The sequence below is a fragment of the Herpailurus yagouaroundi genome, unplaced genomic scaffold, assembly GCF_014898765.1.
Source record: "Herpailurus yagouaroundi ecotype Mexico unplaced genomic scaffold, PumYag 221, whole genome shotgun sequence".
Taxonomy (NCBI): Eukaryota; Metazoa; Chordata; class Mammalia; order Carnivora; family Felidae; genus Herpailurus; species Herpailurus yagouaroundi.
This window is the reverse complement of record NW_024412452.1, coordinates 13,581,531-13,605,580: the sequence shown is the minus strand read 5'-3', so window position 1 is coordinate 13,605,580 and position 24,050 is coordinate 13,581,531. Positions and strand designations below refer to the sequence as shown.

Genomic DNA, 24,050 nt, shown 5'->3' with positions numbered 1-24,050 from the left:
TTTTCCCTCTTGCACGAGGTTTGGTGGGAAATTGGTGGAAATTGGGAAAAGTCCACCAATTTGCGACCAACCCAGACTTACCTGAACTTACCAGTGGCCGTAACCTCAATTCAAGCTAAAAGCCTAGCCTCTACCAAAACAGAACAAAACAACACAAAACAAACATACTATATATATAGATATACATATATATGTATATCTATATATATATATATATAGTGTGTGTGTGTGTGTGTGTGTGTGTGTGTTATCATAGTAACCCTCACCTTGTACTATTTATTTGCAGCTGCTGTGTTTTTGTGAACGCTAACTTAACTGAAGTTACATCAGGGCTGTCCATATTCACTTGAATATTTGCAAAAACAAATGAGACCATGCTGATTACAGCTAATTTTCTAATGATGGTTTGATTTCACAAGGAATATACGGAGCTGTAGGACAGCAGCAGGAAAGGTCCAAGTGAGAAAAACAGACGTTAAAAGTCAACATTCTTTCTTTCTTTTTTTTTAATTAAAAAAAATGTTTATTTCTTTGTTTTGAGAGAGAGAGAGAGAGAGAGAGAGAGAGAGAGAACTCATGCAGGCAAGAGTGGGGAAGAGCCAGAGAGGGGCAGGGAGAGAGGGAGAAAGAGAGAGAATCCCAAGCAGGCTCCGTGCTGTCAGCGCAAAGCTGGATATGAGGCTCGAACTCACGTACCATGAGATCATGACCTGAACCAAAATCAGGAGTTGGAAGGTCAACTGACTGAGCCACCCAGGCAACCCAGAAGTCAACATTCTTGAAGTCTTCCTTCTTCTGTAGCTGCCATGCATCTGAGGGGGGTGAGGGGTGGGGGCGGGGCAGTGATCTGCAAAAGCATTGTCATTGGATTATAAATCTTTGTGAAGTTTCTATTCATATGATGCATATGATTAACCTCCATGTGATCAAATCAGGTTTCTATTTTGGTTGAGCTGTAGCAGCTTATGGTAACCAAAAGAGGTTTTGGAGAAGAAGGAGAAAAAAAGGCATTCTTCTTTGGAAGAATGGAAAAAGGAAAATAGTCAATGTTGCTACTTTTTATTAGATGTATTTCCTATAGAATATTAGACTACTTCTTGATGAAGAACAGGGTTCATAGAAGATTGACTGCCTTTGCTCATGCTGTCAGCAAACACAAATTCTGAGATCCTAACGTCTAACAGTGCAATAAATTGGGCAATACCTCTCTCCAAACACCAGTGAAGTTTCAGGTAGACAGCACAATGATTTGATATTCATATACATGAGCACCACAGTAAGTCTGATTAACATCTGTCACCATATATAGTTACAGAAATTTTTTTCTTTTTTTCTTGTGATGAGAACTTTTTGATCTATGCTCTTTTTTTTTTCTTGTGATGAGCAACTTTTAAATATGCAGCAGAGTACTATTAACTATGGCTAATAATGCTGTACATTACATCTCCATGACTTACTTATTTTATAGCTGGAAGTATGTACCTTCTGACACCCTTCACGCATTTTGTCCCCAGTCCACTCCCCACCCCTGTAGTAACCACTGAGCTGTTCCCTGCAGTGAGGTTTGTTTTTTAGATTCCACATATAAGTGAAATCATATGGTATTTGTCTTTCTCTGTCTGATTTATTTCACTTAGCATAATGCCTTCAAGGTCCATCCATGTTGTCACAAATGGCAAGATTTCATTCTTTTTCATGGCTGTATAGTATTCCTGTGTGTGTGTGTGTGTGTGTGTGTGTGTGTGTGTGTATGCATATGTGTATGCACGCGTGCACATATGCCACATCTCTGCATTCACCTATCAGTGGACACTTAGGTTGTTTCCATATCTTGGCTATTATAAATAATCATGCAGTGAACATGGGGGGATTCATATGATATATCTTATCAATTTAGGAAACACAGATTTTATGCATGAGCATCCCTCTTGCAAACCTTTCATATACTGTTTTTTAAGCAAGCCTAATACACTGCTGTGACCTGTGATTGGGATGCCCTGTTACATAACCTCAGGAATTGGTGGATATTATGGTCCCCGGATGGGTTTGTGCCTAAAGCAGTACTAGTTGCCTGGCAGAAAGATGGAGGAGAGGAGATGGAACACTGCTGTTCTTGTTGGAACATGCCTTGCAGAACTATTTGCCTCTTAAAATTCTGTACGTTTGCAACTTTGATAAAAATGAAAGCTATCTTTTAAAAAAAATTGGTAGATGGGCTGAATAAAATGGACAGAACTGAAAATGGAATGAGTGAACATGTGAGGTTAATCCTAAAGAGTCTCTCAAAATCAGAGGTAAAGGGCTAAAGCAAAAATGAAAAAAAAAGAAACAATAACCAATAAAAGAAAGGTTAAGTGACATGGAGGATAAAGTCAAAAGTTCCTACAGCATCAAACAGAAATTCCTGACCAAAAGAATGGAGATAATGGAAGAGAGATAACATAATAAAAGACCTTTTCTGAATTTGGAAAAGATTCAAGTCTTCGGAGTGAACAGACCTACGAGTGCCAACCAGGACTAGAGAAACAAATCCCACTCCTAAACACATTCTTCAATGGAAAGGGAAAAAAAATCTTAAATTTTTCTAGTGAGAAAAACTAGATTACCTATAAAGGAACAAGAATCAGTTTAACATCACATTTTTCTTTGATCCCAGTGGATTCTAGGAGACATGGAGAAATATTTTGAAGGATGGTGTCAAAATTTGTTTTCTCTGGAGTCCCCAAACATGACATTTATATACATATTAGGTAGTAGCAAATACTGTTGATTGAGGAAGGGACTCATTCATTAAAAGTTTTGTTATTTAAGTTTTATTTAGCTCTGATCAGATAAATAGCCAACACCAATATAAAGCTTATAATGGACTAAGAACTCTAAAAATTTACATATATTAAGTCATTTAATTCTTATGACCCCTATGAGTTAGGTACTATCATTATCCTCATTCTACAGATGAAAAAACTGAGGCACAGAAAAGATAAGTGACTTTCTTTTTTTTTAATGTGGTGTATACATACAATGGAATATTATTCAATATTTTTTAAAAAAATCTTTATTTATTTTTGACAGAGAGAGAGAGAGAGAATGAGTTGGGGAGGGGCAAAGAGAGAGGGAGACTGAGGATCCGAAGAGGGTCTGTGCTGAGAGTGGAGAGCCCGATGTGGGGCTCAAACTCATGAACCATGAGATCATGACCTGAGCCGAAGTCAGATGTTTAACCAACTGAGCCACCTAGGTGCCCCAATAAATGACTTTCTTTAGGCCTCCAGCTAATACATGGTAGAGCTGAGATTGAAACCCTCATTTTATTTTGGAATTTAATGAGGTTTTCCTTGCAAATAAATATTTTGTCGGTTTTTGTAAATATACAGTAGGTCATGGGAATGAAGGTGCTTTCTCTGTAGAACATGTAGTCCAGTCCAGCCCATAACTATTAATTCTACATCATTAAAATATTGTTCAGATTACTGCTATGTTTTTTGGTGTGTTTTCTCTATCAAAGTCATAGCAGAGATAGTTTAAAATTTATTTCCGCTTCATATTGTAAAAACACTTTTTTAAGTTTCTCCTTCTACCTCTTAGATGCTGTTTTCTTTTCTACGTTCCAGAATTTTGTCATAGTTCTAAATACTTTTTTTGTGCTTACTCATCCTCGAATGTTAAAAGTTGTATATATGCTTTGCATTTGTTCCCAAACAGGATGAGCTAATTCTTCTTGGCTCCCAGCCTGTCTATTTGGATGCTGTTAGAATCTTCTTCTCATATCTTAAGCTGAAGGATTGGTTACCTTCTGGCAGCCTGAAGAGATTGTGGAGGGAGCCAGCTGGCAAGGAATGTCACCCCTGCAGGATTTCTTCCCAATGTTCTACAAAGCCACTGTCCCAAGGAGCCAAAGGTTATCTGGCCTTTGTCCTTGCCTCTTTCCTGGTTAACAGCCAGACTGAATATCAGAGAAGAGCTTGCTACTCAGGGTAAAAGTTCTCCCTTTTTGCCTTGGGCCACTTCAATAAGTATTGGGAAGGGAGAGTCAGAAGACTGGCCTAAACCCCACTCTTATCTGGAAGTGTTTTGGTTATCTATTGCTCTATAAAATAACACCAGCAATCATTTACTATTGTTACCCCTCATGATTCTGGTGAGTGACTGGGCTCAGCCAGGTGGTTCTTATGTAGGGTCTCTCAGTTGACTTCCATGAGACAGAGAAGATGCTGGAGTCATCTCAAAGGCTCTTTCATCCACATGTCTGGCACTGGGACTACTAGGGCTGGAAGAGCTGGGGCTTCTCTGTCTCTCTTCATGTGGTCTGTCCATGTGCTCTCTGCAGCATGGTGACTTCAGGGCGGCTATACTTGCTACACAGCCACCACCCAAGGGTCCTCAAGCATTTGTTCTGAGTGAGAGTACTAGATGGAAGCTGTATCACTTTTTAAGACCCAGCCTTGAAAGCCACATAGCATTACTTTTGTTCTGCACTCACAGAAGCCCACCCAAGGAGCCCACTCAATTTCAAAGAGACCATCTCTTGACTAGGGGTGGGGGGGCAGGGTATTAGAAGAGCATGTGAGACTGAATATATTGTGACCAATTTTGAAAAATACAATCTGTTACAGGAAGTTTAATACAATTTTGTTGAATTAGTAAGGGATTGTAGGGGCGCCTAGGTGGCTCAGTAGGTTAAGAGCCTGACTTTGGCTCAGGTCATGATCTCGTGGTTAGTGAGGTCAAGCCCTGTGTCAGGCTCTGCACTGTCAGTACTTAGGATTCTCTCTCTCTGCCCCTCCCCCACTTGCGCTCTCTCTCTCTCTCTCTCAAAAATAAATAAATAAACTTAAAAAAAATGATGGTATACCATCCATAGTAATACTTACTGGCACCTACTCTATGCAAGCATCTAACTGATAAAGCTGTGAGAATTAATTGATTAAAACTGTATATCTGAAGTACTTGGAATAGTGACTGTCACATGGTAAGTGCTTATGTAAATGTTAGCTATACTCTACAGTTAAAGAAAATTAGAGCTCAATGACTATAGTGTCAACTGACCACTCTTCCCTGCCATTCAGTTTCTGTTGTCCAATCTACTATTCAAGAATTTTTTTAAAAAATCTTCTTGGTTTACCTCCTTATTTTGATGGAACATACCATCTGAGAGCTTCTTAAGAAAAGGCACATGGGAGGGGACCCTCGGTGGTTCAGTTGGTTAAGTGTCTGACTCTTGATTTCAGCTCAAGCCATGATCTCATGGTTTGTGAGATCAAGCCCCACATTGGGCTCTGTGCTGACAGTGCAGAGCCTGCTTGGGATCCTCTCTCTCCCCCTCTCTCTGCCCCTCCCCCACTTGTGCCATCTCTATCAAAATTAATACATACACTTTAAAAAATAAAAATAAAGAAAAGGTGCTTGGGAGATCAATTTTTTGAAATCTTGCATGGCTGAAAATATCTTTATGAACCCCCACATTTGACCAATGGCTTGAGTGGCTATGAGAATCTATGTTGGAAATTGTCTCTCAGAATTGTAAAGGCATTATTCCATTGTCTTTCAGTTTGATGTATTGCAATAGAGAAATCTGATGCCATTCTGGCTCTTGATCCTTGGTTTTGTAGGGGTCAATGGCAGGTTGCTCCAAAATGGGCTGCTTTGGCATGAACATTATTTTCAGTTAAACAATCGAAACCCAGGAGATTTAAGAAAAGCTCTTTACCTCCCCCTCAGCTGCCTGCCTGTACCAGGAAGAGAGCTATTAACATATTCCTCTTTACCCAAGAAACTTATCCACATAATAGGGCAACTTTTGTTTTCCAAACACCTCCTCTCACCTTCCTGCTAATGGTCTTTCTCCCCTTTGTATCCTCAGACCCCTACCCCTCTTCTTATCTCATATAAGTGTCATATAACACCACTGTCTTTGGAATTTCCATGTCTGTGTGGATTTTGTGTATGTATGCTACTAAATTTGACTTTCTCCTGTTGACCTGTCTCATGTCGATTTGATTCTTAGTCCACCTAGAAGGACCCTGAAGGGCAGAGGAAGTTCTTCCCCCCTTACAGTACGTAATCTCATTTTTTCCCTCTGGGTGCTTGTAAGATCTTCTCTATATCCCTGGTCTTCTGAAATGTTATCATGATGTATCTTGATATGATTCTGGTTTTTTCCCATTGTGTTGGACTCAATGAGCACGTTCAATGTGGAAACTCAATTTGCAAGCAGAAAGAATTAGGGGTCCTCAGAAAAAGACAGAGAAGTCATTTTAGGCCCCCTACCATCTTGTGAAAGAATGTAAGATCAAACAGCCATTATCAAGCCAGGAGATAGGCTAATCACATCAGGGACAATAAATCAGTGCTAAAACTCCCAGGGCTGATTCAAAAGTGAAGACTGACCTGATGTAATTCTTGAGTTAACTTTGTAAGCTCTTAAACTCCTTTGAGTTCTCAGATACCAGGCCAACTGGAGCCAGAGAACTGATGATGTTGACCCTTGCCAGCCTTTTTGTGACTTTGAGTTGGACTCTATTACCCAAAGATGACTTTTGCCGAAATTCCTTGCTGAATGCATCACTGCATAAGCCCCTTCCGAATGTCTATGAACTCTTAGCTTAAAACTTCCCCAGTGTTGTTCAGGGACACACTACTTGGTGAAATATTCCAATGTTCTCCTTTACATGTTACAAGTAAAACACTTCCTTTTCCTATTCTTTGACCTGGTTGTGTTTGTTGGCTCCACACTCACCAAGAGGCAAACCCAGTTTCGGATAACAATACCCTGTAGTTTTAAAAATATATAATTGAATTATTTAATTGATTTCTTCTCTGTTTCCCAGATGTCTTGGGCTGGCTTTCAAATTTTTTATCATTTCTTACTTCTTTCTCTTCTTTTTGCTTTTTTCTGTACATCCTGGAATATTTATCTTCCTACCACTCTATTGAGTTTTTCGTTTTTGCTATCATATTTTTAATTTACAAGAGCTCTGTTTGGTTCTCTGAGTGTTTCATTTTTAGAGAATCTGTTCTATTTTTATTCTCATTTTTTTTATTTCTCAAAGGAAATTGATAATGGGTTTTTTATAGTTTTCTTCTCTCTCTCTACCCTGTTTCTTCAAAGTTCCTTTTTTCCATTCTGATTTATGTCAGATCCTGCCCTTAAATTCTGATGACCTTCAGTTGTCTGTTCTTATTTAAGAGTGTCAGAGCAAAACAAAACAAAACAAAACAAAACAGGACACCAGTTAAATTTGAATTTTAGATAAAGGACATACTTAGAGTAGATATGTATTTAAACTTTAGTAAAAAGTTTTTGATTGTTTATTTGGAATTCAATTTAACTAGGTGTCCTTTATTTTATCTAGCAACCCTAGGAGTGAGATCTTAAATGCTACCTGGAGGCTCTATGCATGCAGGTAGGACTTCGCTAAGGGAAATTCACTAAAGGGTTGTTCTGGTTTCATTGAACACCTGATGACAATCTCTTTAGGTCTTTACTCTCCCCAAAGAAGAATATTCCAAATTCTGTACTCTGGCTACCAATGCTGTAGGAGCCCTTTGAAGGAAGAATACTGACAAGTTCAATATTCATCATATTAAGTTTCATATAGATCGTCAATATCAGTGCAGTTTCCCTAGCTAAGTATGGCCGCTGTTAAATAGAAAACCACAGGGCCAAAATGGCATCATGTAGGACAAGGCCCCAAGTCATTAAGCCAAGGCTTAATACCTAACCGGACTGCAGTTTCCAACCTCCCAGGAACGTAACCTTTAACCAGTCATGGAATTTCCTGGTCAGCACTAGGAAATTTACTGATAGACCCCTTCTGTTCCCCTTAGGAGGGCAACCTTGTCTAAAACAATGGACTCTTTGCTAATAATTTCCTTTTTACATTCCCTCCCTACCTTTAAAAGCCTTTCCTTTTCTGTGGGCCTTTGGAGTTCCCCCCTACTTGCTAGACAGGATGCTGCCTGATCCGTGAATCAATTAATAAAGCCAATTAGATCTTTAAAATTTACTTGGTTTAATTTTTGTTATTTAACATGGCAAATTTTTGTTAGTCCCCCCATTCAGGGATGGAGCCTAATTCGCCTTCCCTTGAATCTGAGCTGGCCTTAGTGACTTGCACGAATTATAGAATGCAATGGAAATAACATTCAGGGGCTTTCAAGCCTAGGTAATAAGAAGCCTAATAATGTCTGCCTGGACAAAGGATCTCTTAGAGTATCCTTTCTGGGAGCCCTGAGCCTCCCAGTAGGAAACACGACTACCCTGAGACTGCCATGTGGAGACAGCATGCTTAGATGCTCTGGTGGAGAGTGCCAGCTGAGATCAGCCTCCCAGCTCACTTTGCTATGATACCAGACACGTGAATGAATCCTCCAGAATGGCCTATCTGCCAGCTGAATACTGCTAAGTGACCTTTGCTGATGTCATGTAGAACAGAAGAGTTGCCCAGCCAAGACTTGTCCAGATTCAGACCTGCAAGAACATGAGATACAATAAAATGATCATTGTTTTAGGTTACCAAGTTTTGAGGTACTTTGCTAGGGAAACTTAAATAACCAGAATAACTTGACTATACCTGGTAAGTCCCATTCAAGAGATCCTCTGCTTTATGCCCTCGAGAGAATATATTTTCAGTCTTTTGCAGAAGTATGAGAGGGGCAGTGGCAGCTGTGCAGTGCTAGGGATTCTACAGACTTACAAAATATACACTGTTTTTATTCTTAAGTATATATCTACTTTCAGAAGCACATGGTACATCAGTATGTATCCTGAGAAATTCTGAGAATCCTGAAATCCTGAGAAATCCTGAGAAATTTCATGTTGCTTCTGTTTTTTAAGTTTATTTATTTTGAGAGAGAGAGAGAGAGAGCGCGAGCATGAGTGGGGAGGGACAGAGAGAGAATCCCAAGCAGGCTCCACACGGTCAGTGAAGAGCCTGACGTAGGGCTCGAACCCACAAATTGTGAGATCATAACCTGAGCCAAAATCAAGAGCCAGAGGCTTAACCGACTGAGCCACCCAAGAGCCCCTCTCATGTTGCTTCTCACGTTTACCTACTCTGGGCTTGAGAATTCTTTTTCTCAGGTCTGCTAAGTCAATTACCACATGTCTATCTGCTTTCCAGCTTCCAAAGTTTTGTTCTTTTTCCTCTCTTGTTACCTTGTTCTTGTGAGATTTTTGTTTTTAATCTGCAATTGCTTTAGTTGGATTTCAAGTGGGAACTGAGGCAAATGCATGTGCTCATTCTGCTATCTTTAAAGTTTCCTTCCAGTCTTTAATTTCAACAATTACATTAATTTTTAAAATACACTATCTTTGGGGAGCCTGGGTAGCTCAGTCGGTAAAGCTACTGACTTCAGCTCCCATCATGATCTTGCAGTTCATGAGTTCGAGCCCTGTGCCGACAGCTCACAGCCTGGAGCCTGCTTCAGATTCTGTGCCTCTCTCTCTCTGCCCCTCCCCCATTCATATTCTCTCTCTCAAATGCAGAACAATTTTAAAAATTAAAATAAAATAAAATACATTGTCTTAGATCAGGCTCCCTAGAAGCAGAACCTGAGATGAAGATTCTTGTGTAAGTGCCTTACTCAGTAAGGGAGCACTCTCAGGAAAAACCTGTACTTGAGACAAGCAGGGTAATGCAAAGGAAGATGCAGAATACAGGTGTGGTTTCTGCAGAAATTTAGCCCAAGCCTAAGCCCACAGGAGCTCTTGAATATGAAGAGTATCACAAATGTATTCCTGGCCTTTTGTACCCCATAAAGTTAGCTTTGACTATGTCTCCTCAACCTGATGTGAGGGCAATTATGGGAGAAAGGGGCAGCCGTCAGTAAAGGTGATTTTGGCAGAGTGCATCAGCTCCATTCCCAACCTTTTACTTTTTTTAGAGTAGCCTAATTGTTAATTTTTCAGGGATGCAATAGTCTTCTCTAGTCACTCAGGAAATGAATTATCCCATTTCATTCTTTTTCCTCCTGATTTTGTTTCCTCTAGGTTAGTTCGGAAACGGAAGCTCAGAAACTTTAAGTTATCAAGCAGAGAAAAGGATCAAAACCAGGGCTAGAATCTAAACCAGTCTGATCCTAAAGCTCATTTCTTAACCATGTTAAACCACGTCCTTTTGGTACATCTTAATGAAATAATTTAAATGTTACCTCTCCGGCTTTAAGGGTGTAATAGTCACTTGGATTTGGTCTACTGGATAGCAAACACTCACCAAAGCTACCTACCCTCTGTCAAATAGAATCCGTATTTGCCGGTAGACTCAAAAGATTTATTCTGCAAACTTTCACTGAATACCTACTATGCGCTAGAAGCCACACTAGGCGTGTGTGCAAAGACGACCTAGACTCAGTTGGTGCCTTCAAAAAGCCAGTGTTAACTCGAGGAGGCAGATACGAGCGCAGGTGAAACTTTTTACAAGGCGTGAGCGCGGCTCCCCGGCCGAACCTAGAGGCTACCGACCGGCACCAAACCTGGGAATTTACCGGGGAGAAGAGATGGGTCTGGGGGTGCTCCGAACTCCTGTTCCCAAAGGTTTCCCCAAGGAAGGGAACTTCGTTTTCCTCAAGGGAGATGTGGAAGTACTGGGGACTTTTTGGGGTATTTGTTTGAATGTGCAAGAGGGAAACAAAATGTGCTGCTGGGATTTCACTTCCAACTTTTCCGGCCGCAGGCTGGGCGAGAGAAAGTGCAGTTTTCCGGGGAGGGAGCTGTGATTGGCGGCGAGACTCCCGCCTCTGCGAGCGCGGGGAGGGTGCCGGAGTAGCCCGGGGGCTCAAACCTCCGAGAGTGTAGGGGCGCCCGGACGCCGCAGACCCGGAAAGTCCAACTGCTCCGAGTCTGCGGGGGCAGACGCGGAGCTGGGCGGTGCCCGGCAGAAGGTGCGATCCAGACGGGCGCCAAGGCCGAGGAGCCTGGACAGCGAGACCTGTCGCCGGCGGGGTGCGGGCACGTGCCCGGTGCACCCTCAGGCCTGGGGGCCAGATTGGCCCCTCGCTGGGCCGCGGGGCGCGGCGGTGCTGGCCCCTGGCCCCAGGTGCGCTACGCCCCCCCGGAGGATTTTCCGGTCCCGTGTGCAGAGGGACGACCAGGAACTCGGGCTCAGTCTCCACCCCGAAGTGGGGCGGGTTCGCCCGGAATAAGACCCGCTGTCCGGCCCCGGCAAGGGTGTGTTCTGCGCGGCCTCAGAAGACGAGCGCTGCCCGTTCTCGGCACTAGCGGTAAGGGGGCGCCAGGACGGGGGATCCTGGGCTCGGGGAAGGGGGCGCAGCAGCCTCGGGGAGCCTCGCGGGGACAGCCCTGCGCCGCGCCCAGGAGGGGGTGCCCGCCGTGGGCCTGCGGGCGGGGCTCGGCGGCCACGGGGTGGAGCTGGCGCCGCCGGGCCGGGGCTCGCTCGTGCTGGGCCAAGCGGAGGCAAACGCGGCCCACATCCACCGGTACCTTCCAGAAGGAGCAGTTTATACGGCTCAGAAAGTAGACCAGAGACCACAACAGTTATTCATTGTGCCAAGCACTGTGCTGGCTTTGGGAATTAACTATAAAGGACTGAGTTAATACTCCCTGCAGCCGACTCCATCTCATACCTAAGTTTTCTTTTGAATTCTTTCTTTCCTCTTTTTAAGAAACTACTCCCTTTCCCTAGTTTCTTACCCTTTTCTTGTCGTGTATCTGATGCCCCCAGCATAATGTCTGGCTGGCACATGGGAATCAGTTATTATGAGATACATGACTTGAGCCTGAGAGTGGCACGGTCTCACTCTTTTGTCTTGGCTTTGACTAGTGGGAGATTTGGGGCCCAAGAGGCTATTGCTTTTCAACAGTCTGCCCCACTTGAAGTGTTTCCCAGGTTGATGCAAGTCTGTGAGGTGTAACGAGTAACCCACACCTTTTGTGACAAGTGGCCATCTGCTCTCTCCCACTGACGGCGGGAAGAATGGATAGGGTCCCTCCCCTCCAAATTATCCATCCCACCTCCTCCTTACATTGCAAGTAACGCGACTGATAGCCAAACCCTCGCTCTTTAGTTGCCAGGGAGTTGTCAGATGACAGAGAGGCGAAAGAGCAAGCAGGAGAGGAAGAGAACAGGAATGAGAAAATGGGTACTCACAGCCACCCGAAATCTGCTTCCTTCCTTCCTTGCCAGAGCCCAGCCATATCTGGCCAAGGCCAGATCCCTTACATTCAGCTCAGGCCAGATTTCTCTTGTTTTGGGGAAACATGCGCACACACACTCAAGCACATGACTATTAGATCTAGGGTGTCTATGACTTTCCCTCTGAAATATTTTTACATTTGACTAGGGATCGTTTTTCTCTGAAAGCAAGTTAGAGAGTAACATGCACAGTCAAGTCAAACCACACCAGCCCTCAGCATCTTGAAGAGTGAGCCTTCTGGTCATCCATAGACTCATATCCTTTGGCCCATTTCTTTGCTGATGTCTGGCCACTCATTTGTTTTCCCCATCTTGATCCTCTGCTTGCAGACTAAGCCCGCTCCTCTTAGGGGGAGGAGGGGGGATGGAGGTGAGTGTCAGGCACTGCCAGGGAATACTAGAAGCTTCAGAATAAATAAGGGGGGGGGGTTCCTTGGGTGTCAACTTTACCCAGACATTTGAGGTTAAAATACTTTTTATGCTAAAACAATCATATATTTTGGAGTAGAATTCAGAATTTGTATACTTTTTAAATATAAAACAGGAAACTTTAAAAAAATTCTTCTGCTTGGGCTTTGGGCTGTGCTTTGGCCCAAAGCTAGCCCTTGAGGGTTTCTTTTCTTTTTTCTTTTTTTTCTTGAGGGTTTATTTTCACTGCAGGTAGGGCTACAATGGCGGCAATTTGATAGGCACTGTGATGTCTTCCCTGGAGGGACTTTGAATAACAGTCATGCTTGGTTAATAATTTAATCTTCATTTCCACCTAAGGTAGGGTTAGTAACCTTGTGTTACAGATGAGGGGGGCGTGGAGACATGTATTAATAATGCCCCTACATTCTTGAGGGGCTTGGCCTGCGATGAGAGAATAAACTCACTCATTGTGGCGTTGGGCAGAGCTGGGTTGGATGGTAGGTTCTGTTGAATTTAAGTTGTGGCCTTTGAAACCCCTAGGCTGGGTGGACTTGGAGACGGAGAGCTTTCTCAGCAGAGGTGTCTAGGCAGGGGCCTGGTAGCCCCTTTTGGATGGGGCTGTGAAGGGCAGTAGGTTAAACTAATATGACCTCTAAAGCCATATTTTTCACTTCAGGGTACCTCAGAATCCCTCAGGAAGCTTGCATAGCATACAGATTCTTGCCCCACTCCCCACAATTCTGATCCAGTATAACAGGGTTGGGTCCAGGAAAATACATATTTAATAGGTTCCTTGGATGATTGCGATTCAGGTGTTTCTTGGACCTTGTTTTGAGAAACTAAGCTTTGGAAACACTTAAATGAATGTGCATGCCTGATAAATTGAGTAAAGCATTAACAGAAACACAGGACTTCGGGGAACTTAGCCTGTCATTGTGCTGTAAACTGTAATAATGTGGTAAAAGCTGGAATTGTCCCCATTCTCAAGGACAGCTCTTTATTATACCTATTACATCAAATTCACCCCATAGTTTTCCAGTGCTTGACACCCCTAGACCAAATAAAGGGTTTAAACTAAAGGGGTTTTGTCTGCTTGTTTTTAAGCTTAATTGAAACTGAGATGGATTACTATATTAAGATTATTTTACCTAATAATTTAGGATTTCTAAGGCCCGTTGCTTGTTTAAAAAATTTTTTGTTTAATGTTTATTTATTTTTGAGACAGAGCACAAGTGGGGGAGGGGCAGAGAGAGAGGGAGACACAGAATCCCAAGTAGGCTCCAGGCTCTGAGCTGTCAGCACAGAGCCGGACACGGGGCTCGAACTCACGGACCGTGAGATCTTGACCCGAGCCGAGGTCGGACGCTCAACCGACTGAGCCACCCAGGCGCCCCCACCTTGCTTATTTTGAAATTAGGAGTGACATGTCAGTGTTCAGTGTTTGAATTGGACTAAGAGCTTTTGCTATGGGAACCTGAAGCACCACTTTGGAAGAATTCTTTTTAAATGTTCAAGATACTTGAGGTCAGTAAATTGCCATACTGCTTCTTGGTCTGTTTTGCTAGGCATAAGAACCCAAGTGAATGTTTGCACTAGAATGAACCATAACAGCAAGAGGGGAGAATTGCAGCTATAGGCCAGACTGTAAATTGCTTTGGAAAACGTCTTCATCCACCCTACTTCCCCCTTCCCCTTTAAGACGTAGATATAACACAGCATAAGCAGGCTGACTTAGAGCAGGAGGCCTGGAGAGTGCCCTTTGTCAGGTCAATAGAAAGACCTCCCTACCCAGTCACTGTGGATTCATTCCTGGGATGAGGCACTCACCTCACTCCTCCTAAGAGGTAACATTAAATTATTACCGGAAGCTAACATAGAAGGACTGGTTTGTGAGTGGGAACAAGTTCTCCTAATTTATGTGTAATTGAGTCATCTCCCCTGGAGGAAGTCCTTACTAGATACAAGCCTGTTGGTATAATCAGTCCCCAGCATCTTCCCTCTCCTCTCCAGGGGGCTCAGAAAGTTTCTGGGTCCTGCCTAGCTTTAACTTCTGCTGTTGATGCTTCTTGGTGCTATACAAGAATCTCTTGACTCAGTAATTCTTATCCTTGTTAGTTAGGACCACTTTGAGAATCTGATTAAAGCCATGAAGTTCTCTTGAGAAAAAGAAACACATATTTGACATTGTTCATACAATTTCAAGGGGTTTATAGACATCTGTCTAAACTCAATCATGGATACATAGCAGTTATGTAGGTATACTGTTCAGAATTGCCCTAAAAGTTGTCAGTTTGTCAAAATTTAAAAAATGGTTTTGCCTTTGTTCTGGCAATTTGAATTCTGAATTTATCATAAAGGTATACTTGGATATGTATGTAGAGGCATGTGTATAAGGATATATATACTGCAGCCTTGTTTGTAGCAGTAAAAGAGTGGAAATGAACTAAATATCTATCACCAGAGGGCTGGTTAAATTATGGAACATCCATAATCCATGCAGCTATTAAAAAGTGATGCAGGTTGAGGGGCTCCTGGGTGGCTCAGTTGGTTAAGCATCCATCTCTTGATTTTGGCTCAGGTCATGATCTCGCAGTTTGTGAGCTCGAGCCCTACATTGGCCTCTGCCCTAGCAGTGTGGAGCCTGCTTGGGGTTCTCTCTCTCTCTCTCTCTCTCTCTCTCTCTCTCTGCCCCTCTCCCTGCTTGTGCTCTCTCTCTCTCTCAAAAAAAAAAAAAAAAGTGATGCAGGTTGATAGGAACAGATACAGATTGATATTGAAGATACATTTTTTAAAAAGCAAAATACAGGTGTGCATTGTATGCTGTTTCTTTTGTAAGAATGAAGGAAGCTATTTGTAGTCTATATGCTTGTTAATGCATTAAATATTTCCAATAGTATGCACTATAACAGTGGTTGCTATAACTAGGTAGGGGGTAAAGTTCATCCAGATTTACCACTTTATACCTTTATATATTATTTGAATTTTTATCATATTTTTTTTAAAATAGAGAGTTACAGCTATCATCTACCCATTTAACATTGTTTGTGAAGAGGGAGAATGAAGTAGAAATGAAAAGTAGGTGGGCTGGGTGACTTAGTTCGCTGAGCGTCTGACTCTTGGTTTTGGCTCGGGTTATGATCCCAGGGTCGTGGGATCAAGCCCTGCGTTAAGCTCTGTGCTGAGCATGAAACTTGCTTAAGGTTATCTCTCTCCTCTGCCCCTCTCTCCTCTCCCTCTGACCCTCTCCCCAGCTCGTGTGCTCTCTCTCTAAAAAAGAAAAAAAAGTATATTATCAAATTTTTCCAACCTCAAAATTAATACATGATCATATACTTTCTTATTTGTATACAAAGAGCTAACATGCAATTATGCTTCATTTTCCAATGAGATGTAATAGCAATTGCTCATTCTTGTCATACATTTCAGTTGGATTAATTATTTATTTGACTTCACTCCAGCTAGTTCCAAAAGGAATGTAAGGTGCCTTGAACTGCATGGTGGAGAAAGCTCTGATTTAAATGGTCTGATCAGTTTCATGTGTGTTTAGCTGCAGAAGCAGAGAGAGGAGGTAGATGGAATATGTCCCAGCTTGTAGACTAGATAGACCAGCTTGCAGGGCCCTAGGTCGAAGTCCTAGCAGTGATATCAGACCTTGGCAGTGAGGGGCCCGGCCTTGGCTCCAGAGCCTGGCCCTCGTCTTCAGCCAGATGTGTCTTAGTCAATGAGGGCTCTGCCTCTGCATGTCAGAGCCTCCATGTCACAGATATTAATAGGTAATATTCACCAGTGTTTCCTATGAGCCTGACCCTGTGCCAAATAACTGGCATGCTATTTATTAAATTTTCATCCATATTATGGGGTGCTACCATTGCCCCATTCTATAAGTGAGGAAACTGAGGCACAAAGGGGTTGAGCAATTTGCTGGAGGCCACATACTAGCAAGCGGTAGAATCAAGATTTGAATATAACAGTCTGATTCAATATTTTGTGCTCTATCACTCTTTTATACCATATAATGGATTAAGAATGGGGAATCAGCCTGAATAGGCAGGGCTGGGACATTAAGATGACTGTGGGGCTGGACCCTTTCAGAGGGGTAGAGGTAGAGCCTGTGTCCATACCACTTGTCCATGATGAACTCGATCCTAACCTTGTAAGTATCCAGGGGGTCCCATGTGATAGATGAGTGAGGAGTGTGACAGGCGCGGACCAAGGCAGTGTGCTGCTCTTGGTTCCATAGGCCCATCCATGTGGTAGCAACACTTGGGGCAGCACTTAAAGGTAGGAGAGACAGGTCAGCACTTTGGAGAAGGGTCGTTAGGTGCTAGGCAGGCTGTCAGCAGCCCCTGCCACATGGATAAAGTTTCACTTATTTATTATATAATGTGACAGGCACTAGAGATTCAAAGATACAGCACACAGACTCCATTCTTAGGGAGATAAACAAGCAAATCAATAATTCAAAACTCCTAGGACTGCGTGATAAATGATTTGATACACTATGCACAGACTGCCGTGGAACAATAGAGGAGGTGTACCTAACTCCATCCATCGTGGGTGGTCAGAGAAGGCTTCCTGGAGGTGGGTAGGAGAAGAAAAGTTTATGTACAGGCTTGAGGATGACAAAGCAAGACCGTTATTCACTGGAGGTGTGGCATATTGATCGGAGCTGGTCCCAGATGGAAGAGTGAGAGGGCGCTCAGAAATTCAGGTCATTCTGTAGGCCTGCGGGAGCCGGGACCAATCAGTGTTGGGGGACAGGTCTAGAAGGTCCAAGGATTCCATAATTAGAACTTCTGTCCTGGATTGTAGATCCCTATTTTCTTTCACATCTGTTCTATTGCTTAGTACAGTTATCTTTTTATTTTTTATGTTTTAAATGTTTATTTTTGAGAGAGTATGCCAGCAGGGGAGGGGGAGGGGGAGGGGCACCGTGACAGGGAGAGGGAGAGGCAGAGAGAGGATGGGGACAGAGGATCTGAAGGAGGCTCTGTGCTGATAGCAGACTTAATCTGGGTGAGGGGCCTCTCCATGCTCCTGTCTCTCTGTGATTCTCCTATCACAGGAACGGTCACACCTTATTGTGTCTAATTCTGGGTCTGGGCCGACCCCTCAGCTCTGAGCTCCTCTGAGGGCAAGAACTGTACAACCTCCATCTCCTGGCCTGGCATATAGTGTGTATTACTGTGTGTGCTGAGTGAGTGTATGATTTCCCATGGCCTGGAAAATTTAGTCCAGCTTCCAAGCTCACAGAACGAACCATTTGTGAAAATTCTCTCTCCGGCCTTTGTCTCCCACCACTCTCTCCATGGTCTAAAGCTCCGGCCCTACCCTGAATGAAATATTTTCCAAAGCATAGCTGAAGCTTCATTTTTACTGTTCTCTCTCTGCCTGCAAAACTCTTTTGTCATTGGAATCCTATCTGTCCTTGGAAGCGTAAGTCACATGAGAGCATTTGACTGGGGAGAGGGCAGGGTTGGGGTGGGGAGCTTTGTCTTCTTCCACCATGCAACTGTGATAAGTTACCACATGCCGCTCTGTCTTTGAATTGGCTATGTGTCCGTTTATTTCTCATACATGCTCCTTGACAGCAAGATACTGTCTCCTCTGTCTCTGTTTCTGTCACAATGCCTGGACCTGATGGGGCAAAATCAGTATTTATGTAAGGACTATGAGTGCCTGCATGCATGGTGAGCGGCAGTTTTGGAACTGGGGTCTCACACAAGGGACCACCTCTGTGAGAAGCAGGGCCTGGAACAGGATTTGAGGGGAGTAACCAGAGGTGCTTATTGTAACTAGATTCAATAAGGGCTTTGGGCCCCACCCAAGATTTACTGACTCAAGCTCTAGAATACAGTAGCTCCCAAATCTGTATTTCTAAACACTCCCCAGGTGATTTTTGTGCTCGCTAAAATTAAAGAATTTTTTCCTAGAGATCATGTTTGGTGCTTTACAGTGTGTGTTATAATTAGGATCCTTTTGAAGCCATAGCTACAGATGCGGTGTCGCGACATCATCCAAGGCCAGAAGAAAGGAGAAAGGTGGCAGGCTAACTTTGTCTTTTTAGCCTGGGGGGGGAATCTTTCTCCAAGCCTCTTGGTAGGTTTGTTCTTATTTCTCATCGGTCAGAGTGGGTCACGCGGCCACTTGAAAACTGTTTGTTGCCGTTGGAATGGGGTTGCCTTAGACCAATCATTATTTCTTTCCTGGTTTTCCAAGCCCAACCACTAAACCCATGAAAGTTCTCTAATGAGGAAAGAAGGTATGATGGGGATTGACATTATTACTAATCCTCTCAGAAATCCTGCACAATAGTCACTACTATGTCAAAATTTTATGCCAGAATAGAGTAGCCGTCTTAGGTGAGGTTAAATCTGGAGGGCAGAGCAGAGACTGGAATTTGGCCCTTGTTCTGGATTCCCAGCCTGCTATGTCCAGCACAGAATGAGCTCCATTACAGCCTCTGCCAGCATGTGGGAAGAGAATTGAATTCGGAGTTTCACAGATATCATAAAATAACAGATCGGGTCTGCCAGGAGTAATACATATTTGCAGTGAATGTTTTTGAGAACTCTACTATTTAAATAATCTTGGTCGAATACATTTCCTGAGTCATATTTATGCAGATATTTGAAAAAAATGTTACTGTTGGGTGCCTGGGTGGCTCAGTCAGTTAAGTGTCCGACTTGGGCTCAGGTAATGATCTCATGGTTTGTGAGTTCTAGTCCCTGCATGGGGCTCTCTGCTGTTGGCACAGAGCCTGCTTCAGAGCCTCTGTCTCCCTCTCTGGCCCTCCCCCTGCTCATACGTGCTCTCTCTTTTTCTATCTCCCAGAAATAAGTAAGCATTAAAAAAATGTTACTTTATGACTTTTCCCTCATTGCTATAATTTTTCCTGTTTTTACCCCCATTCCCTTATGCTTGATGTATGATCATGAATGGGAATCTATACTTAGGAATGACCATGAAGCATTTTGAGGACCTTTCTGAGCATCAGTAGTTGGAATCTAGAATCATTACTGTAGGGCAATAGTTCTCAAGTTTGAGAATGCGTCAGAATCACCTGGCGGGCTTCTTAAAAACCATATTGCTGGGCCCTGCCCTCAGAATTGTAGATTCTATAGGTGTGGTATTGAGTCCAAGAACGTGCACTTTTAACAAGTTCCCAGCTTATGGTAACATTGGTCTGGAAACCGCACTTTCATAAACGCTGAGTTATATGAACTTCTGTTAGATTGAAATACTGGTCTGGTATTTATTGAAAAGATAACATAATGAGATTTTAATTGTGCACGTGGAACATTCTATTCTTTCCAGGTTCTCTTGAGCTCCCTATTATAGCTGCCCTGGGGTCTCCCCACTGAGACTGTGATTTGGACAGACTGGATTCCCCAGATTTTCTGTGGTTTGGTGAATCTGTGGGAGGCTTATTCCTTGGAAGTGAGAGGGTGGAGTGACACCCACATGCCCTCCCTCCAGGCCAGACATGGTTGTGAAATACTTGAGACACAGCAGTGGAATATGATATGGTTCCACATATGAGATACCTAGTAGCCAAATCCAGAGACAAGAAGTAGAATGATGGCTAACAGAGGCTGAGGTAAAGGAGAAATGGGGAGTTACTATTGAATAGGTACAGAATTTTTGTTTGGGATGATGGAGAAGTTCTGGAAATGGATAGTGGTGATGATTGCATGACATTGTGAATGTAATTAATACCACTGAATTATACACTTAAAATTGGCTAAAATGGTAAGTGTTGTTATGTATGTTTTACCACAATTTAAAAAAATATCTTGCTTTCGTTACTGTCTCCCAGTGGTCTGCTGGAAGGTCCTTGTATTAGTCTATTAGAAGTGATTGTTAAATTGTCAGGGGTTTGTGATCTGATGGTTAAATATAGTCACTATTTAAAATTCAATTATATGAATTTAGGAGTAAATAAATTACATTAGGGGCGCCTGGGTGGCTAAGTCCGTTAAACATCTGACTTTGGCTCAGGTCATGATCTAGCCGTCTGTGAGTTTGAGCCCTGCGTCAGGCTCTGTGCTGACAGCTTGGAGCCTGCTTCAGAATCTGTGTCCCACCTCTCTCTCTGCCCCTCCCCTGCTCATGTTCTGTCTCGCTCCCAAAAATAAACAAATAAATGTTAAAAAAAATTTTTTTTAAGTATCTCTTTCCCTGGGCGCCTGGGTGGGTCAGTCAGTTAAGCATCCAACTTCAGCTCAGGTCATGGTCTCACGGTTCATGAGTTCGAGCCTCACAACAGGCTTCCTGCTGTCAGCACAGACAGAGCCTGCTTTGGACCCTCTGTCCACCCCTCTCACCTCTCTCTCCAATATAAAAAAATAAACATTTTTATTTTTATTTTATTTTTTTTAATTTATTTTTGAGACATAGAGAGAGCATGAACGGGGGAGGGTCAGAGAGAGAGGGAGACACAGAATCTGAAACAGGCTCCAGGCTCTGAGCTGTCAGCATAGAGCCTGACGCGGGACTCGAACTCACGGAGTGTGAGATCATGACCTGAGCCGAAGTCGGTCGCCCAACCGACTGAGCCACCCAGGCGCCCCCAAAAAATAAACATTTTTAAAAAATGAATAAAAGTATCTCTTTCCCATTGCTAGAACAATCACTTTATTTTATTTCTACTAGTTTTTCTTCCACCCTTTTCATGTTCCAATTGAGGGCACTCCTGCCCAGGATGTTAAAGTAACTCATTTACTATATGACTCATTTTGTTTCTCACCCACTCAACTTAGCCACAACCTCTTCTTTTCTATGCACCCCAAAATACCCAAAGCCACGGCTGTTTGGAAAGGGCTAGAATTCAATTTAAGAAAGTTTCCCTGGAAGATCCCAAGTAGCTGGTGCGTTATTCCTACAAACATATTCCAATCCTGCCCCACCAGAAAGATATGGTAAGGCCAGCAGTTTGCTGATAAACTGAACAGGTGGGCCTCCAAAGAAAGAAAACCCTGATTTATGGCCATTTCTTTGTCATAAATGCCAACATAACTGATTTCAAGTTACCCATGTTACGTCACTGAATTTAGAACTGGAAATAGGTAGTAGTACACCATTATATTGTGTTTCCAGACAAAATAGATATAAGTAATCACAAGAACATATGATAATAAAAGGTAGTAAAGTAATTAGAAAGTGATGTGATTTTAAATATAACTTATCTATAAATATTTATATTTTAATTTTATTTATTTATTTATGTTTATTTTTGAGAGAGAGAAAGAGACAGAGCATGAGTGGGGGGAGGGACAGAGAGAGAGGGGGAGACACAGAATCTGAAGCAGGCTCCAGGTTCTGAGCTGTCAACACAGAGCCCGATGCGGGGCTTGAACTCATGAACTGACTCAGACTCCAACCGACTGAGCCACCCAGGCACTCCAAGAGATACTTTTAAAGAAAGTTTTTATTATGGACGTTTTCCATCATATACCAGAGTGAGAGAATAGTAAAATGTATCTATTCATCACCAAGCTCAACAGTTACCAATCTTTCACCAAAAAAGAGACCTTCCAACTACTGAAGTAATAAGGGGGAGGAGTACAAAGAAAAAAAATGGCTAGATAGATTGAAAATTTTCTTCCAAGTTTTGGCTGTACTGAATTAAAAGGATAATGTTAAATTGGTAAAATACTTAATAATACATTTAGATATAAAATATTAAATTTTATAACATAATAATTTCTATAAATGTTAGTAAAGAACTAAGATGCTAAAAATGGGTGAAAAATGCCAACAGATAATACACAAAGAGGGATAGGAGTTGAAAAAAGAGAGAAGGATTCAGTGTTCCTATAACTAATCTAAAAAGCAAGTTAGGGGCACCTGGGTGGCTCAGTTGGTTAAGGGTCTGACTCTTGATCTCAGCTCAGGTCTTGATCTCAGGGTTGTGAGTTCAAGCCCTGTGTTGGGCTCCATGCTGGGCATGGAGCCTACTTAACAACAACAAAAAAGCAGGTTAAACCAATAATAAGGTTTAATATTACACCCAAATATTATGTTATAAACACATAAATAAAGCAAGCAAGCATATGGCTGGCTGGGCTTTGGATACCCTTGTAAATTTGGAGGATGAGTGGAAATTTTCATAAATATCAGATATCATAAGAAATAGGTCAAAAGAAGATAATTATAAAGATAATTATAAAGATTGTAGCCTTGTTTATATGTGTGTGTGTGTGTGTGTGTGTGTGTACTATTTTAATATATAAATATATAAAATATGCTTCAGGGGCACCTGGGTGGTTCGGTCAGTTAAGCGTCCAGCTCTTGGTTTCAGCTCAGGTCATGATCGAGCCCTGAGTCAGGCTCTGCACTGAGCACAGAACCTGCTTAGGATTTTCTCTCTCTCTCTCCCTCTCTCTCTCTCTCTCTCTCTGTGTGTGTGCCCCTCCCTTGCTATCACATGCTCTAAATAAATAAATAAGTAAATAAATAAATAAACATATCTATCTATATCTACACATATAGATATAGATAGATACACACTTCCCAGCATGCATTTGTGTGAAGGTTCTTCTCATTGGTCACCTTTCCCTGCATCCATTTTGCCACAACTGTGTCCACCTAACACCTCTTTGCTCATTTGGAGGTGAATAGGGTCAGTAACAGACCCATCTCACAACTCCTCAAGTCGGATTGGTGGGCTGGGATGAGGTTTTCTGGATGGATCCCCTTATCAGACAGAGCTGATAGGGAGTTATAACCCATCTCCCCACTATCATGCACACACATACAAACACATGCACATACACACACTCTCCATCTGTCTTAAATTAGTTTCTATTCCTCTTGGCTTCTGACATAATCTCATGTCAGTCCTAGGCTTTTAGTTTTGCCAGGAGTTTCTTCCTGTGCCTCCCCATGCCTTCATCGGGTTTTTAATGAAAAATTGGGAGAGGCTACGTCAGAAATAGCAAGTTCCCTATGTGAATCAGAATCCACTGTGGAAGAATTTGAACAGTTCTGTTTTTGTATTCTTCTGCCAGAGTCAGCTTGAATTCTGGCAAGATTTGGAAATAGAACCCCGCCCTGGCCCACCGAGGGAGTGGCTGCTCCAGGGGCTGTCAGCTGCCCACAAACTTGCATATTTTCAGGGCATGGGAGGTGACAGGAGAAAATGTGACATTTAAGAGAGCAGTGTTTATTCTCTGCTCACTTCCAGATCTTGGAGGCTGAGCCGCTGTAAATCTACGAAGGAAAACTCAAAGCTTTCTCTGTTCATCTGGGAAGAGAGTTTTTCTTCCCTCCTGGGCAAAAAGTGGTGGTTGTTGATAAGGAAAGGATTGGGCTGCATTGTACTCTGTTTTCCTACCTACAAATAAATAAAACCAGCCAGACAACACGGAGGCTGGCTGCATGTCTGGTTTCTCACTGACTCCTTCTTTCCTGTGCTTCAGTTTCTCATTCAGATCCAGATGTCTGTTCCCTTCCTGCATCGCAAGGCTTTTGTAAAGAAAGATG

General features: G+C 42.7%; 1 protein-coding gene across 2 annotated transcripts in view; it reads left to right on the top strand.

Annotated features, from left to right (window-relative positions):
* ANXA4 (annexin A4) overlaps positions 1-24,050 on the top strand; it is a 94,971-nt gene that overhangs the window by 22,120 nt on the left and 48,801 nt on the right. Inside the window, exon 1 of one of the 2 annotated variants that reach the window (XM_040458653.1) lies at positions 10,975-11,220. The exons of the other annotated variant lie outside the window; for it this stretch is intronic. The gene's annotated coding sequence lies outside the window, so the exon portion shown is untranslated. Of the gene's footprint in view, positions 1-10,974; positions 11,221-24,050 lie in introns of those variants that run through there. 2 annotated transcript variants of the gene reach the window in all.